Source organism: Heterocephalus glaber, unplaced genomic scaffold (assembly GCF_053883595.1).
Source record: "Heterocephalus glaber isolate CG9 unplaced genomic scaffold, H.glaber_assembly_v1.0 deba00000621, whole genome shotgun sequence".
Taxonomy (NCBI): Eukaryota; Metazoa; Chordata; class Mammalia; order Rodentia; family Bathyergidae; genus Heterocephalus; species Heterocephalus glaber.
In genome coordinates this window covers 35,821,905-35,838,272 of record NW_028258153.1, presented here as the reverse complement: position 1 = coordinate 35,838,272, position 16,368 = coordinate 35,821,905, and positions in this window count along the sequence as shown.

Below are 16,368 nucleotides of genomic sequence, written 5' to 3'. Positions count from 1 at the left end.
AATGATGCTGGAACAGTGGAATAGCCTATGTAACAGAAAAAAATGGAGCCTCCAGTTCACCATACATAGATATCAACTAAAAATGAAAATAAACACAAAGGTATGTAAGAGCTAAAACTGCAAAACTTTTAGAAGAAAACATGGGAGTAAATCATGATCTTGGATTGTAGCAATGACTTCTTATATATGACACCAAAAGCACAACTAACAAAAAAAAAGTAGACAACTTGGTCTGCATCAAAAAAATTTTTTAAAAACATTGGTACTGCAAACAATAGTATGAGGAAAGAAAAAATATAATGCACATGTTGGGATAAGATATTTGTAAACTATGTATTGAATCAGGGAAATGTATCTAGAATATATAAAGAACACTTAGAATTCAATAACAAAAAGACAACCCAATTGTTAAAAGAACAAATTACTTGAGTAGACATTTCTTCAAAGAAAATACACAAATGGCCAACAAACACATGGAAAGATATCACCAGTCATTAGGGAAATGTAAATCAAAACTCCAACGAAGTACTACCTCCCATGCACTATGAGGAACATAATCAAGAAGAGGTACAATAACAGTGCCACCAAGGTGGAGGCGTGTAAAATAGTTTAGACATATGTGCTCAACTCTCTTGAGTATAAACCTAGAAGTTGAACTGCTGGAATATGCAGTTTTAATGTCCTGGCAATTTAACTTCTATGTTCATACCCAAGAGAATTGCAAACCATTTATAGTAGTCAAAAAGTGGAAACAGCTAATTGTCTATCCATTGATGAAAGGAAAATAAAATGTGGCCCAGCCTTCCAGCGGAACATTCTCATCCACAAACAGGGATAAAGTACTGAAACATGCTACAATGTAATGAGCCTTAAAATATTATGCTAATTTTTAAAAGCCAGTAACAGAAGTCTGCATATTGCATGATTCTGTAGATATGCAGTGTCCAATTAGGCAAATTTGTATAGAAAAAAGAAGTTTCATAGTTGCTTAGGGCAGGGGATGGGGCAGGAGGGTTCATAGGAGTAAGTGCTAATGAGTGTGTGTTTTTTCTTGGGTGATGGGAAATGAAAATATTCCAATAAGATTAGATTAGATTTTGATGATGGCTACACAACCCTGTCAACATGTATATAAACATCTTCTCCCTAAGGATATATGCTTTAACCCAACAGACTATAGTAATTAAGCTTCCAAATATCCCACAATGTCAAGTGACATTGGGTACCTCCGAGCACCTTCATGTCAGGTGGACTTAGAGTCTCCAATTCATCCTCTTTGGCATCTTCCTTGAGACGGAGCATCCAGCACTGCTGTGTGTGCTCAGTAGCCCATGCAATGTGCTGACAGTAAGGACTAGGTAGATCGTATCTTCTTGGAGCATCAGAATCAGTGAGGTATCTTTCAGGGGATGGTACTACTCTAACATTAAAAGAAGCATTGGTCAAATAAAAATGAGGCAGACTCACTATACTCATAAAGGCGGGTGTGAGTGACTTGGGTTCAGTGGCTATTCCACCCAGACCTGGCATCTGGCTCATCTGTGTAGTCATGGTGAATACTTCAGTGGCAGAGTCTGTGAAGACTCATATAAGTCATCTCCAACTCCTGAGTGAGTAAGCCACATGCTGAGAGAATGTGTGTTCATGGTGCAGTGTTTGTCTTTCCAGTATTTCATTTCATTTCATTTCATGGTTTAGAGCACTCTTTGATTTGACTTGTCTTTATGCAAAAAATGATCAGCCTCATTTTTGCTTTCTAACTGAGTGGAACTATGCAAATGTTTTGAGTAAATGATAAATTAAACAGTTTTGCCAGGAGCAGCTATTTCCAGAGAAGGCGACACCACTGAATTACCCAAGCAAAATGGAATGATGCCAATTACTGACAGATACTGAGAAACTGATGGAAGCTTCTAAATGTGGCTATTATCAAGCATAAAAATAAATAAAAAAAGAAAGAAGACACAACAGCAAAAAAATGTTTTAAAGGCTTTAAAATTGGTAGACACAGGCATGGTAGCAAGTGGGTGAATCTATTTTGTATCTTCCATCTCAATTTTTGGGCACAGAAGCAATGCTCAATTTACATGTTCCAATACTTGGTTTTCAAATTTGTTCCTTTCCTTTCGGAACTCACTTTCCTATACAAAAGTGTGAAAGTTGCTTATGTCTCAAGCCAACCCACAAGCAACTTCTTAATCCATAATGTAATTAAAACATTCTGCATTTGCAATAAAAATTGTAGAAAATAAAACTGCAATGGTATAAATAATTCAAATAGAACAATAAAAATTCTATAAAAATATTCCTTCATTTCTAAGGCTGGTTCCTAAGGGAAAGTTCATTCAGTGAGAAAGAAAAACAAAGAAAGGGTATTTGGAAATTCTGTGGAGATTCTGAAGCAAAGTTACTAGCATTTTTTTCTTGATTCTGGCCCTGTCTTGGTTTGGGTTTTCCAAAAAAGAAACCCTGAGAAAAATTTGGGAAGTGTTCCCTGGGAGCAGATCAAGAAGATAGAAAAGCACTACGGTTTAGATTTAAAAATAAAAAAAACAGCCCCAAAGACATATGTGTTCAGAGGTGGAGCTTTTGAAAGGTGATGTGGTCGTGGGGCACTTACTTCCTCAATGGATTATTTCAGCACAGAGCCTAAGTGGAGAAAGTAGGTCACTGGAGGGTAATCTGAAAGGTTATATTCTTGTTTCCTGTCCCTTCCTCCCTTGAATCTCACTGGTCCCTGCTTCTTGGCATTCATGAGGTGAGCACTTCTCCTCTACCACACCCTCTGCCATGATGTTTCAGTCTTGGAGCAGCCAATCATAGATTGAAACCCAGGGAACTATGAGCTAAAGTAAATCTCTTCTTTTTTCTCTCAAATATTTTGTCACAGCAATTGAAAGTCGAGTAACAGAGAAAATAAGGTAGGGAGGCAAGGAAGGACATCATTGAAAAGTGTCTCAGAAAGTGAATTATTTCCCATGGACAAGTAGGAATTAATCCTACTAGAAATGTCCAAGAGACTGCAAGGCACATTTCAGAGCAGTCTCACAGGGACTCTTAATGAAACTGGGACACTGGTGCCAGATTTCTTTCCTAATAAGGATTGAGGCCACTCCTATGTTTGCTGACTGCAAGGTACTATCAGCTTGCCCTGCACAAAGGATTGGCATTTTGCAGCAGCCAAGAAAACCACTAAGATGCAAGATGTCATCAGCATAAGCGATCTGCAGGCAGTCACTGGCATTGGCTCAGCCCTGACAGCAGACATCTAAAATTGTTAGGAATTTTTAAAAATTGTTTTTAGAACAGTTTAGGTTTAAAGAAAAATCAAACCTCCTAACCTGCCCCCACCACACAATTTCTTCTATTATTATCATCTTAGATTAGTGTTAAAGTTTTATTAGTGTTATTAGCTAAAGCCCATAGATTGCATTAGAGTTCTCTCCACATTTGGCTTTTGACAAATGTATACTGACACATAGCCATTGTTACCATATCATACAATATCATCCTTTCATTGTCCTAAAAGTGCCCTATGTTTCACCTGTTCTTATTTCTTCCTTCTTTCTGAACCTTTGACAACCACTGAACATTGTGCTATCTCCATAACTTTGCCATATAGTTGAAATTGTACAATGTGTAGCCTTTCCATATTGGATTCCTTCACTTAGCAATATACATTTAAGATTCTTTCATTTTTTTGTGACTTGGTAGCTCATTTCTTTTTCTATTGCCAAATAATATTACATTGTACAGATGTACCAGTTTGCTATTAAAAGAGATTTTGGTAGCTTCCAGGCTTTGGCAATTATGAATAAATCTTCTGTAAACATTTATGTATGGGATTTTGCATATAAATAGGTTTTAAACTCCTTTGAGTAAATACCAAAGAGCATGATTGCTAGATTTTATAGTACGAGTATATTTAGCTTTGTTAGGAGCTGTTAAGTTGTCTACCAAAGTGGCTGGACCATTTTGCATTAACACTAGTAATGAAAGAGAACTCCTGTTGCTCCACATGTGCACTATAATTTATGATTGTCAGTGGTCTGGATTTCAGTTATTTTAATAAATGTGTGGTGGTATACCATTGTTCCCTTAATGTAATTCCCTGATGGGGAATGATATGAAGTATGTACTCCTCATATACTTACTACTATCTGTGTGTTTCCTCAGTGAAACATCTGTTTGAGTGTTTTGTCTATTTTAAATTGAATTTTTCAATTTGTTGCTGTTGAACCTTAAGAGTTCATTGTGCTTTTTGGATGAGTTCTTTATCAGATGTATCTTTTGCAAATATTTTTCTCCCAGTCTGTGACTTCTCTTCTCATTGTTTCTTAAAAATTCATTTCAAATTTATTTTACCTTATATTACCCTTTGCTTTTTTATTTTGTATTTTTAATCTTTATTAGTATATGTTTTCAGTACATAATGATTACATTCATTGTAAGGAATTGGTAAATGTATGTGACACAGCTCAGTTCTTTTCTTTCCCTCTACTCCCTTTTATTTTGTCAATAAATTAGATTCATTTATTTATAAGTACTTATAAAGTTAACTAACATATATACAGATTAATAACCAGACTAAAAGGCCAAAAAATATTTAGATACATTGTTCATTAAAACAACTTTTATTCACTTTCTTGTTTTTTGCTATTATCTTTTATTTTGCATTTTGTTTATAAATTGAGTTTTTCATATGAGAAATTAAGTGCAAGATTTTAATTTTAATGAAGTTCAACTTATCACTTCTTTTCATGTCTTGTGTTTTTTGGCATTGTATGTAAGAAGCCCTTGACAAACCCAAGGTCATCCTCTATATTGTCTCTATGACATTTATAGTTAGCTCCATCATCTGTTTTGAGTTATATTCTGTGAAAGGTGTAAAGCCTGCATCTAGGTTCTTTTTATTGGGAGGGGTGCTGTATAAACATCAGTTGTTGCAGAACCATTTGTTGAAATGGCTCTCTTTTCTCCACTGATGAGCTTTTGCTCCCTTGTGGTAAATCACTTGATTGTATTGATGTGGTACTATTTCTGGGCTCTTTATTCCATTTCATTAATCCAGTTATCTATTCTTTCTTGTCTATTCATATTGTTTACTGTAGTTTCATAGTAAGTTTTAAAATGAAATAGTCATTTCTACTTTCCTCTGTTACAATATTGTATGATTTTGGGGCTGCTTTGTCATATAAACTTTAGAATCAGTCTATTGATAGCCATAAAATAATTTTTCTGGGATTTTGATTAGGAGTCCAATAAATCTACAGGTCAAATTAAGAAGAATCAACATCTTGATAATGTTAAATCTTCTTGTTCATGAACATAGGATGTATCTCTGTTTATTTAGATTTTCTGGAATTTTTTTCTACCAGAATTCATCCTCCTGGTTAGAGGGTTGAACATTTGCTTTCCTTCTTGTAGCTCTCTATCTTAGAAAAGAGAGCTTCCCTCACACCAATATCTCTGATGGATTAAATCTCTGAAATCCTCTTCTCTTATCAGGCAGAGAAAACTCTATTGTGAAGGGTTCACGGGGGACTAGGTTATATCCACCCAGATAATCTTATCTCAAGGTCAACTGACTGCTGAATCACCTCTACAAAAACCCTTTGGCTTTGTAACATGAGGGTTACAGTAGGGAGGAGGTCATGAGGACAGTTTCAGAATTCTGATTACTATGGCTTTCTTCTAAGAAAATCCAAAAGAAGTGACTGATAGCAGAATAGTCACAAACAATTTCAAAGTGCAAAAATCTATAGCTTTTCAGTAATTAACTATGAAATATACTGCGAAAATTTTAGGCACCAAAAAGAAATAAAAACCAAAACCAAACAGAGATGAAACTAACAAACACATTTGGGGCCTAGATAAAGACAATTATGAACCCTTACTGACCACTAAAAGAGACCAAAATAAATGGGGAGACAGCATATTCCTAGGTCTCTTTTCCATTTTCATGTTCTTCATTTTTATTTTTTCAAGTGGAAGAAAACAATGTTAAGTGATTGCAGAAAGCATGCCACTATATTTTATTTATTTATTATTTATTTATTGTTAAAAGAGAGGGACTTTTTATGTTGTCTGAGCTCAAGGGATCATTCTGCTTCAGGCTTCAAAGTGGCTGGGACTACAGGTGCATATCAGTGTGCCTGGTTTCTTTATCTTTTTCAAGAGTAAGTAAATACACAGGAAGACTTTGAAGAAACACAATAAAGATAATATGGTATATCCAATATTAAAACCACTCAACAATAAGTAGTTAAAATAGTGTGTAAATAGTGTGAGGACATTCAAAGGCAGTGATGAAATCCAGGAGAGCACAAATATGAAATTTTAGAATATACTACTGGTAATCTTCAAGTTAGGGAAAGATTGGATTGATTGACAAAGGTCACCTTTTTAAGAAAAAAAAATTCCTCCTTCTTAACATATAGAATAATACAGTCTTGAAGAATTTAAAAGCTAAATGTGAAAAACAACAATGACAACAAAATACTATCTTGAAAATCCTAAGCCAAAGAAAATAGATAATATTTTATAGTTGTATGATGGACTGAAGGTTTCTGAACAATGCAAGATACAAGGAAATTTTAAGAGATTTAACTACATCAAACAGAAATCCCTGCACTAAGAGTCCTCACAAACTCAGTTAAAAGTCAAGGAACATACTGGCTGGAGCACCTAAAAAATATATGCACTACTAATCTGAGGCACACATTCTTCTGTGGAAAAGGCAGAGATGCATGAATAGGCATACCCAGGTGTAATGCATCCTTAAAGAATGAAAGAATAGAGACAAAATAATAATCACTGCTATCTGCAGGAAAGCAAGTCAAGGATAGCTTTGAAATGTTTATTTCTATATCACTTTTGTATAATGGAATTATTTCTTTATATCCAAATTTCATTCATTTTTAATTTTGTTGGTTTAAAGTATTTCATAAATAAAATGTGCAGAAAAAAAGTTAACTAACCTATGAATATTAGAGTTAAAATTGCAAGTCTCCTTCCACCAAAAATAATTCCTATCCTGTTCTTACTTTCATGAGACAATAAATTTTGTGGGTGAATTTTTAAAGCTCTTAGTTTTCATTGCAGAATTATTTTTAGATCATTTTGAAAAATGTATACATATAAATAAAAATAAAGGGAAAACACACATAATCCTACAGTGTAAAATATAACTGATTCTACTTGAATCCCAGAAATTTTATATATACACTCATAAAAAGTGTTACAAGATATGTAGTACTGTGTAAGCTCTTTCATATTGAAATATACTTTTAAAACCTAATTCATGTAAGTAAATTTATACTTATACCATGATTGTTGATGGCTGTGATTGTATACAAAATCATAATTAAATTACTCATTTAATATTTGAATTATCAAATATCAGATTATTTCCATTTTTAATGATCATAAACAAATTCAAAGAACAAATGACCAACAGAGAAATCTATTTGACAAATGAGAGTTGATATCTATAATGTACAAAAATGCTAGGAATTAAATAAAAATATTTTGAAATCTAGTTGCAAAATAGTCAGAGAATATAAATAGTTTTGAAGAAAGAAAATACTAATGACCAATAAATATATGAAAATATGATTATTAGCCAGAGGAATGAAGATTCAAGTAATGGTAAGATACCACTTTTGTCTAATATACTTGTTTAAAAATGAGATGAGGACATTGCTGTGCCAGTGAAGATTTTGGGGAGAAGAACTTGCATTTATCACTCCTGGGAATAGGAATAACTGCAACTGTTTTGGAAAGCTAGCTGGAAATAGTTACTACAAAGTTAAAATAAGCATAGCCTTTGGCCTAACAATCTCACTTCTCAGAATCTAGTCTATAAAAATAAAAGCACCAGAACTTGAGGATATTTATTGCAACACTTTTTGCATAGCAGAAACTACAAGACATGTGAAAGGCAATCTGCAGAAAAGTGTACATGGTCTGAATCCAGTTTTGTAAAACACAAACTGATTTTTATAAAACATTATCTGTGAGTAAGACCTAAGAACTGAGCACCCTGCCCCCAGCCAATACCAATGCTGAGCCAGGAAGAACTAGAAGGGTGGGCCCCACCCCCAGTCCCTGGATTCTCCACAGCGCAGGGCAACAGAAGTGACCACCAACAGACCAATCTAATTGAAAAAAAGACCAGCACCGGGGAGGAGAGTTTTACTTCAGGAACAAAGTGATACCCTACCACAGAGACCTAATGAGAGATAGCTTTGGGAGTTAGCCTTGGAGAGGTGAGAGCTAAATAGGGATCTCCTAATATCCTGTGGGAAGTCTGGGCTTAGACTAGGAACATGAATTCTGTGTGGCAGGCCAGGTTCAATGGGAGTAACAGTCAAGGGGGGGGGGGGGTCCTGCAAAAGAAGGCATTTAACATAGTGGTATGTTTGAGCTCTGACTCTGCTCCCTGCATCCAGCAGAATTTAGTGGCCTGAACTACTAGAGATCAATACAAAGGTGGCCTAATTGTCTTCACATAAATCATAGACCTCTTTTTTTTTTTTGGTTAAGAGTTCTTCATGAGTGGTTCTCAGAGTTTGTCAATATCCAGTTGAAATTGATGCTACTGATGTTGCTGAATTTACTACTATAGACAAGCTAACACAGTAGTGGCTGGCAATTTCTTTTCTCTCTATGCTATTATCTAGATTGCCTGGGAATTATAAACAATACTGTGGCTTGCTCCTGAATAATGAGGCACTGGGCCAAATAATTTGCAAAGCCCAGAACAACAACACAACAACAACAAAACAGAAACATGAAAAGACAAGGTGGCAAAATGCTGATTAAAAACTCCCCCAGTTTCCAAAAACCAGTACAGGGGCCATTGAGGTAGAGGAAATCATAAACTACATAGCAGATAGGTCTGAATATGTATCAATGGGGGTAAAATAATGAATTTAAAGATATAACTGATCAGATAATGACTTTTATGAAATAAATGATCAGCAAGTGTGGAGAAGACACTAACAAATATTAGTGAAGCTAAAGAAAGAGATGCAGAATATGAATGCTCAGCATAGAAAACAATATGAAATCCAGGAGATCAAAAACATGATTGAAGGTATGGGTAGCAGAACCAACTGATGTGAAGACAGAGAGTGTCAGATCTACAAGGCCGGGGGTTGAGATCAATGATTAATTAATAAAGATACCTTAAAAATAGCAAAGGGACATGAAAAATAGGTGACTTAAAGAAAACTAATGTAAAAGTAATTGGAGTTAGTGAAAAATCAGAAGACAGCAAAAAGGGTATAAGAAACTTGTTTACACAAGTAATAGGCAGAATATTTTCCAGATATAGAAAAGCAATTTAACATGCAATAAGTGAAGCATATAGAACTCTGAGTAGCCATGATCAGAAAAATACTACTCCACACCACATAATAATTTAAATACCAGAAATATAACACAAGTACAGAATTTTAAAGATTGCTAGAGGGATCAATGAATCACTTATAAAAGAATAGAATTACAAAAGATTGGGCTGGGGATTTGCTCAGTGGTTCTGCTGCCTGCCTCACAAGCACAAGGACCTGAGTTTGATCCCCAGTACCAAAAAAAAAAAAAGAAAGAAAGAAAGAATTACAACACATTTCCCAACACAAATCATAAAGGGATGCAGAGCATGTAATGAAGTGTATCAAGCTCTTAAAAAGAAATAACTTCCAACTCGGACTGTTATATCCTGCAAAATTGCCTTTCAAAATTGGTAGAGAAATAATATACTTTCATGATAAAGAACACTTAAAGAAATTCATAACCACCAAGCCAGCATACCAAAAAATTCTCAAGGATATCCTAGAAGGAGATAATGCAGCTAACAATGACAAGAGGTCCAATAAAATGAATATATCAGGTAGGGCTAGAAATTGAGTAGAAAGGAACAAAAGCAAAACAGAAACAGGAAATTAATACAATGACAGGAATAAGTCATTACTTATCTATTATAAAAACCAATGTAAATAGACTCAACTTGCAAATCAAAAGACACAGATTAGCAAAAAGATCAAGAAATAAAATTGAATGGAATATTCTATACAAGAAACACATTAAATATGAAAAGAAATTCATAGACTAAATATAAAAGGTTGGAAAACAATATTTCATGCAATGGGAACCTGAAAACAAGCAGGAGTAGCTATCCTATCATCAGACAAAGTGGATTTCAAGCCAATGCTGATCAAAAGAGGCAAAGAGCATTATATATTGGTTAACACAACTATTCAACAGGAAGATATAACAATTACAAACATCTAAGCACCAAACAATGGTGCACCCAACTTCACAAAATGAACACTAGTAGACATAAACAATGAGATAAACATCAATACGATTATAATAGGAGAACCACAATGTTCCATTATCACAAACAGATCAACTAAACAAAATTTAACAAAAAAATCAGAATTGAACAAAGCCTTCAAAAATCAGACTTAATAGATATATACAGAATGTTCCACCAAACAACAACAGAATACACATTCTTTTTGGCACACATTGTAATTTCTCCAAATAGACTACATATTAGCGCATAAAGCATGCCCAAGTAAATGCAAAAGAATCAAAATTTTACCATGTATATTATCAAATCACACTGCAATAGAAATGAATAGCAAAAGAAACCATGAAGCTATGCAAACAAATAGAAATTAAACAACACATTCTTGAATAACCAATGGATAACAGAGAAAATTAAGGAAGAAACAAGACAGTTCCTAGGATGAAATGATAATACCAGTATAACACATCAGAACTTATAGAACACAATGAAGGCTGCCCTACAAGGGAATTGTATAGTGGTAAATGTCACATCAGAAAAATAGAAAAAGTCCAAATAGATAACTTAATGGATGTACCTCAAGGTCTTAGAGGAAAAAAAGAACAACTCAAACCCAGGGCTTGTACAAGGGAGGAAATTATAAAGATCAGAGCAGAAATAAATGTAATGAAGATTACTACATATCATTAGAAATGATATAAGGAATGAATGAATTAAAAAGCTGGTTCTTTGAAAGAATAAACAAAATAAACCATTAGTCAATGTTATCATAAAAATGAAAGAAAAGACACAAATTAACATAATTAGAGATGAAAAAGAGGACATCACAATGGACACTGCCAAAATCTAAAAAATTATTAGCAGCTATGTCACTAATATATTTGCCAATGAATTGGAGAAGCTATAAAAAATGGAGAGATTTCTAGATATATATATATATAATTGCTAAAACAGAATTAGACACACCAAGAAAAGCCCAGGTCCTGATAAGTTCATTGCTGAACTCTACAAGAACTCCAGGGAAGATCAAAAGCCAATACTCCTCAAACTATTTAATGAAATCAGAAGGTAAGGAGTACTCTTAAAGTCATTCCTGGAAGCTAGGATTACCCTAAACCAGGCTCAGTTGAGAGCTTCTTTAGATGTGAAAATCCCAGAACAGGCACCCAGCCTTAATTCCACTTCCAGCTTGCTGGTGATTATCCCTCATGGACATGAGCCCTGGTTTCCCCCTCTTGTCCTCCAGCAAGAGCAGAGTCATGCCTTGAATTGGACACTGCCACAAAACTGTAGACCCTAGAAGATAATCATTGGCTTGAAATCACAGAGAAATTTCTTTTTTTCCTTTGCATTTGTTTTTTTTTATGTTTGTTTGGTTGGTTGGTTTTTTCTTGTTGATTGTTTTTTTTTGTTGTTGTTAGTGGGAACATTGCTTTTAGTTCAATTTGTTTTTAATCTTGTTTTTGTTTTTTCCTTCTTTATCCCCTCCTATCTTCTTCACCCATTCCTTTAGGCTTGGGTAATCTTCCTTTGTCCTTCAGCCTTCTTTCTAATCTCTTTTTCTTCTTTCATTTCTCTATTTTTTCCTCTCCTCCATTTTAAATTTTCTTCCCTTAGGATAAAAATTGGTCTACTGAGTGAACATTTACTGTATATAATTTTTTAATTTTTCTTAGATTTTGTTATATAACTACTAATCTTGTACCTATGCTTACAGGTGTCAAATTATTAGTTATCACAGTTTGTCATTTTCTAGATTGTGTTTGATGCTGTTGTTATTACTGATTGTACAAAGTGCAATGCCAAAGTGACATAGTTGTTATGACTAATTGATCTTCCTTATATGCCAATATCTACATTGTCCAGGGCTCATAAACTCACTGCAGTTCAGTACCACAGAACTGGGTGCTAGGTCAAACAGGCTGCAAACTTGTATCCCTAAATAAACAGAAGAGGAAGGATTCTGGGACAGATTCAATGGCCAAAAGCCAGCTATACCTATAAGATATCTCTGAAAAGTAGTTATTTCCTGAAGAGGTCTCAATACTAGTAATAAAGCTACCTGCCATAAGAAATTTACAAACCTCAATATACAGAAAAAAAGAGAGAAGAAAGAAAATGAGAAAATGTGGGAGCAAGATGCGACTCAACATCCCCAATTTGCCCAAGCCCTGGGGGAATTGAAGTAGAAGAAATCAAAAGCCACCAAGTTTAATTTTCTGAAATAATATCAGTAGAAATAGCAAAACAGATAAATAAGTCCCTTGACAAAGCAAAACATAAATAATTACACAGATGATTAAAAAGATGATGACCATAATGATAGAAATAGTGAATCTAGAGTAGACACAGATAAAAAAGAAGAGCTTAGAGAAGACATGGAAATCATGACTGTGCAACATAAAAAGAACTGGATTCCATAAAATAGACTCAAATAGAAATCCAGGAGATTAAAAATTCTATTGAAAGTTTACACAGCAGAGTCAACCAATGTGAAGATACAATATTAGATCTAGAGGACAGGGTCATGAATTATGATCATGAAAATGAAAAGCTTTTTAAAAATATGGAGGGACCATGAAAAATCAATCCAACAGCTGCTAGACATTGCAAAGAAGACTAATGTAAGATTAATTGGAATTGGGCCAGGGATGTAATTCAGTGGTGCAGCACCTGCCTGGCAAGCGTGAGGCCCTGAGTTCAATTTCCAGTACCAAAAAAAAAAAAAGATTAATTGAAATCAGTGAAAAATCAAAGATACCACAAAGGGCATAAAATACATGTTCATAGAACTATAGCAGAAAACTTGCCAAGCATGGTAAAAGACTTTGACCTACAGATAAGTGAACAAACTACACCAAAGCATATAATAGTCAAGATTCCAGAAATTCACATGAGAATAGAATATTAAAAGCTGTTTGAGAAAATAAACAAATCACCTATAAAGAAAAATTCATCAGAATCACAGCACACTTCTCAACACAAACCCTTAAGTCAAGGAGAGCTTGGAGTGAAGTATTTCAAGCCCAAAAAGAAAACAACACCAAACCCAGACTGGAGATAACTCTACAAAGTTATCTTTCAAAATTAATAGAGAAATAAGATACTTCCATGGTAAAGAACACCTGAAGAAATTCATGACCACCAAACCAGCACTCCCAAAAGTTCTGAAGGATTTCCTAGAAAAACAACAATTCCAAGAAGTCCAATAGAATGAATGCACAAGAAAAGGGATGGAATTAAACAGAAGGGAAACAAAAGGAACCAACAACAGGAAAATAATATAATGAAAAGGGTAAGTCAATACCATTCAGTTATAGCAATTAATGTGAATGATCTCAATTCACTAATCAAAAGAAACAAATTGGCAGAATGTATCAAGAAACATGACCCAACAATATGCTACATACAAGAAATGCATTTAACACAAAAACATATTCACAGACTGAAAGTCAAAAGATGGAAAACAATATTCCAAACAGTAGGAACCAGGAAAAAAGCAAGGATTGCTATTTTAGTTGCAGACAAAGTGGATTTCAAGCCAAGACTGATTGGAAGAGACAAAGAAGGTCACTACATACTTGTTAGGAACAATCCAAGAGGAAGAGATAACAATCATAAAAGTATATCCACCAAATACCAGCACATCCAACTATATAAAACACACACTAATTAATACGAAAAGTCAGATAAGCACTAATACAATTGTAATGAGGGAACTCAATGCCCCACTGTCACAAGTAAATAGATCAAATAGACAAAAAATCAACAAAGACATATCAGAGCTTAACCAAACCTTTCAATAAATGGATTTAGTAGATACCTACATAGTGTTCCACCCCACAACATCAGAATACACATTCTTCTCAGCTGCACATGGAAATTTCTCCAAAATAGATCACATACTAGCTGATAGAGCATGCTTAAGTAAATGCAAATGAAATGAAATTATCCCATACATATTGTCAGATAATAGTGCAATGAAATTGGAATTCAATGGCAAAAGAAACCACAAAAACTACATGAATGCATGGAAATTCAAAAATACCCTCCTAAACATCCTATGGGTCACAGATGAAATTAAAGAAGAAATTAGACAGTTTCTACAATTAAATGGTAATGCCAATATGACATATCACAACTTATGGGATGTAATGAAAACAGTCCTTTGAGAGAAATCTATAGTAGTGAATTCCTATTGGGAGCAATTCTACCTAATTTTGGGGAAAATCATTTCATAATTAAAATTATGATTAGACCTATTTTTCCTACCCATAGGCCAGCTATGGCATGTTGAGACCTAACTCCATTTTTGCCTAAGGTCACAGCTAAGACTTCAGTGGTCGCATGATGCCGTGATGCTCCAGGGCAGGATTAATCAGCTGAAGACATTCTGGGGATGGAAAAATTCCTAGTCAACCTAAATTTCTCTTGAACTAGGATCTTCATCTGCATAAATTCCTTATTGTTCTAGGAGTATCACCTCCACCACCCTCTGAGTCATCTGTTACTCCCAATGTACTGAATAAAGGTGTGGCAAGCTCAGGGCCTTGCATCTTTGCTGCCTAGAGCAGCATTGATCAGACGCAAAACTCAGTTTCTTTTCTAAGTCTCATTTCTGTCTGTATATTAATTCATTGGCCTTGTGCTGTCGTGGCTAGGACACTAAGACCTGTTTTAGAGGTTCTAGAAACATCCCCTTTCCCTGTTACCTGCAAATTCCACATCAGAAAAACACAGCAAACTCAAATAAATAACCTAATGTTAAATGTCAAGCTTCTAGAAAAAGAAGAGGAAGTTAAACCCAAAATTTATACAAGGAAGGAAATTATAAAGATCAGAGCAGAAATAAATGTAACTGACACTAAGAAATCGATGCAAAGAATCAATGAATCAAAGAGCTGTTTCTTTGAAAGATTAAATAAAACAGACAAACCCCTAGCCAACCTTACCAAAAAAGGAAAAGACTCAAATACATGCAATTAGGAATGAAAAGAGTGAAATCACAACAGATCCTGCAGAAATCCTGAGGGTCATCAATACTTATTTCAAGAGCCTGAACTCTAATAAGATGGAAAACAGAAAAGATGGACAGATGCCTAAAGACATAAAATTATCAAAGGTTAATCAAGAAGATATAAAAATTATAAATAACCCAATATCAGTCAATAAAATTGAAGTAATTTTTAAAAACTACCAACAAAGAAAAGCCCAGGTCCCAGTGGATTCACTGCTGAATTCTACAAGAACTTTAGAGAAGATCTAATAGCACCACTCCTCAAAATCTTTAATAAAATTGAAAGGGAAACAATACTTCCATACTCATTCCTGGAAGCAAGCCTTACCCTGATACCAAAACTAGGATCCAACCAATAAACAGAACTACAAGCCATTCTCCTTAATGAACATAGATGCAAAAATCCTCAATATGATACTGACAAACAGAGTACAGCAAACCACCAAAAAGATTATACACCTTTACCAAGCAGGATTCATCCCAGGGGTGGTTCAAAATATGCAAATTAATAAATGTAATATACCATATTAACAAAACCAAGGACAAAAAACACACGATCATCTCAGTAGATGCAGAGAAAGCATTTGACAAAGGTCCAAAATCCATTCATGATAAAACCCTGCAGAAAATTGGCATAGAAGGTCTTTATCTCAATCTGATGAAATCCATCTATGATAAACCAACAGTCAACATCATATTAAGTGATCACAAACTGAAAGCTTTAACTCTAAAATCAGGAAGAAGACAAGGATCCCATTATCACCACTTCTGTTCAATATAGTTCTGGAAACATTAGCTAGAGCATTAGACAGAGAAAGAAATAAGAATAGGAAAAGAAGTTAAATTATCATCATTCACTGATGACATGATACTCTACATAGAAGACCCTGAAAATTCCCCTAAATTTAATAACCAAATTTAGAATCATAGTAGGATACAAATTCAACATTTAAAATTCAATGGCATTCCTATATAAAAATAGCAGATTCTGTAAGACCGAGGGCCTTACCAAATGCTCTGAGGAGCTGACTGC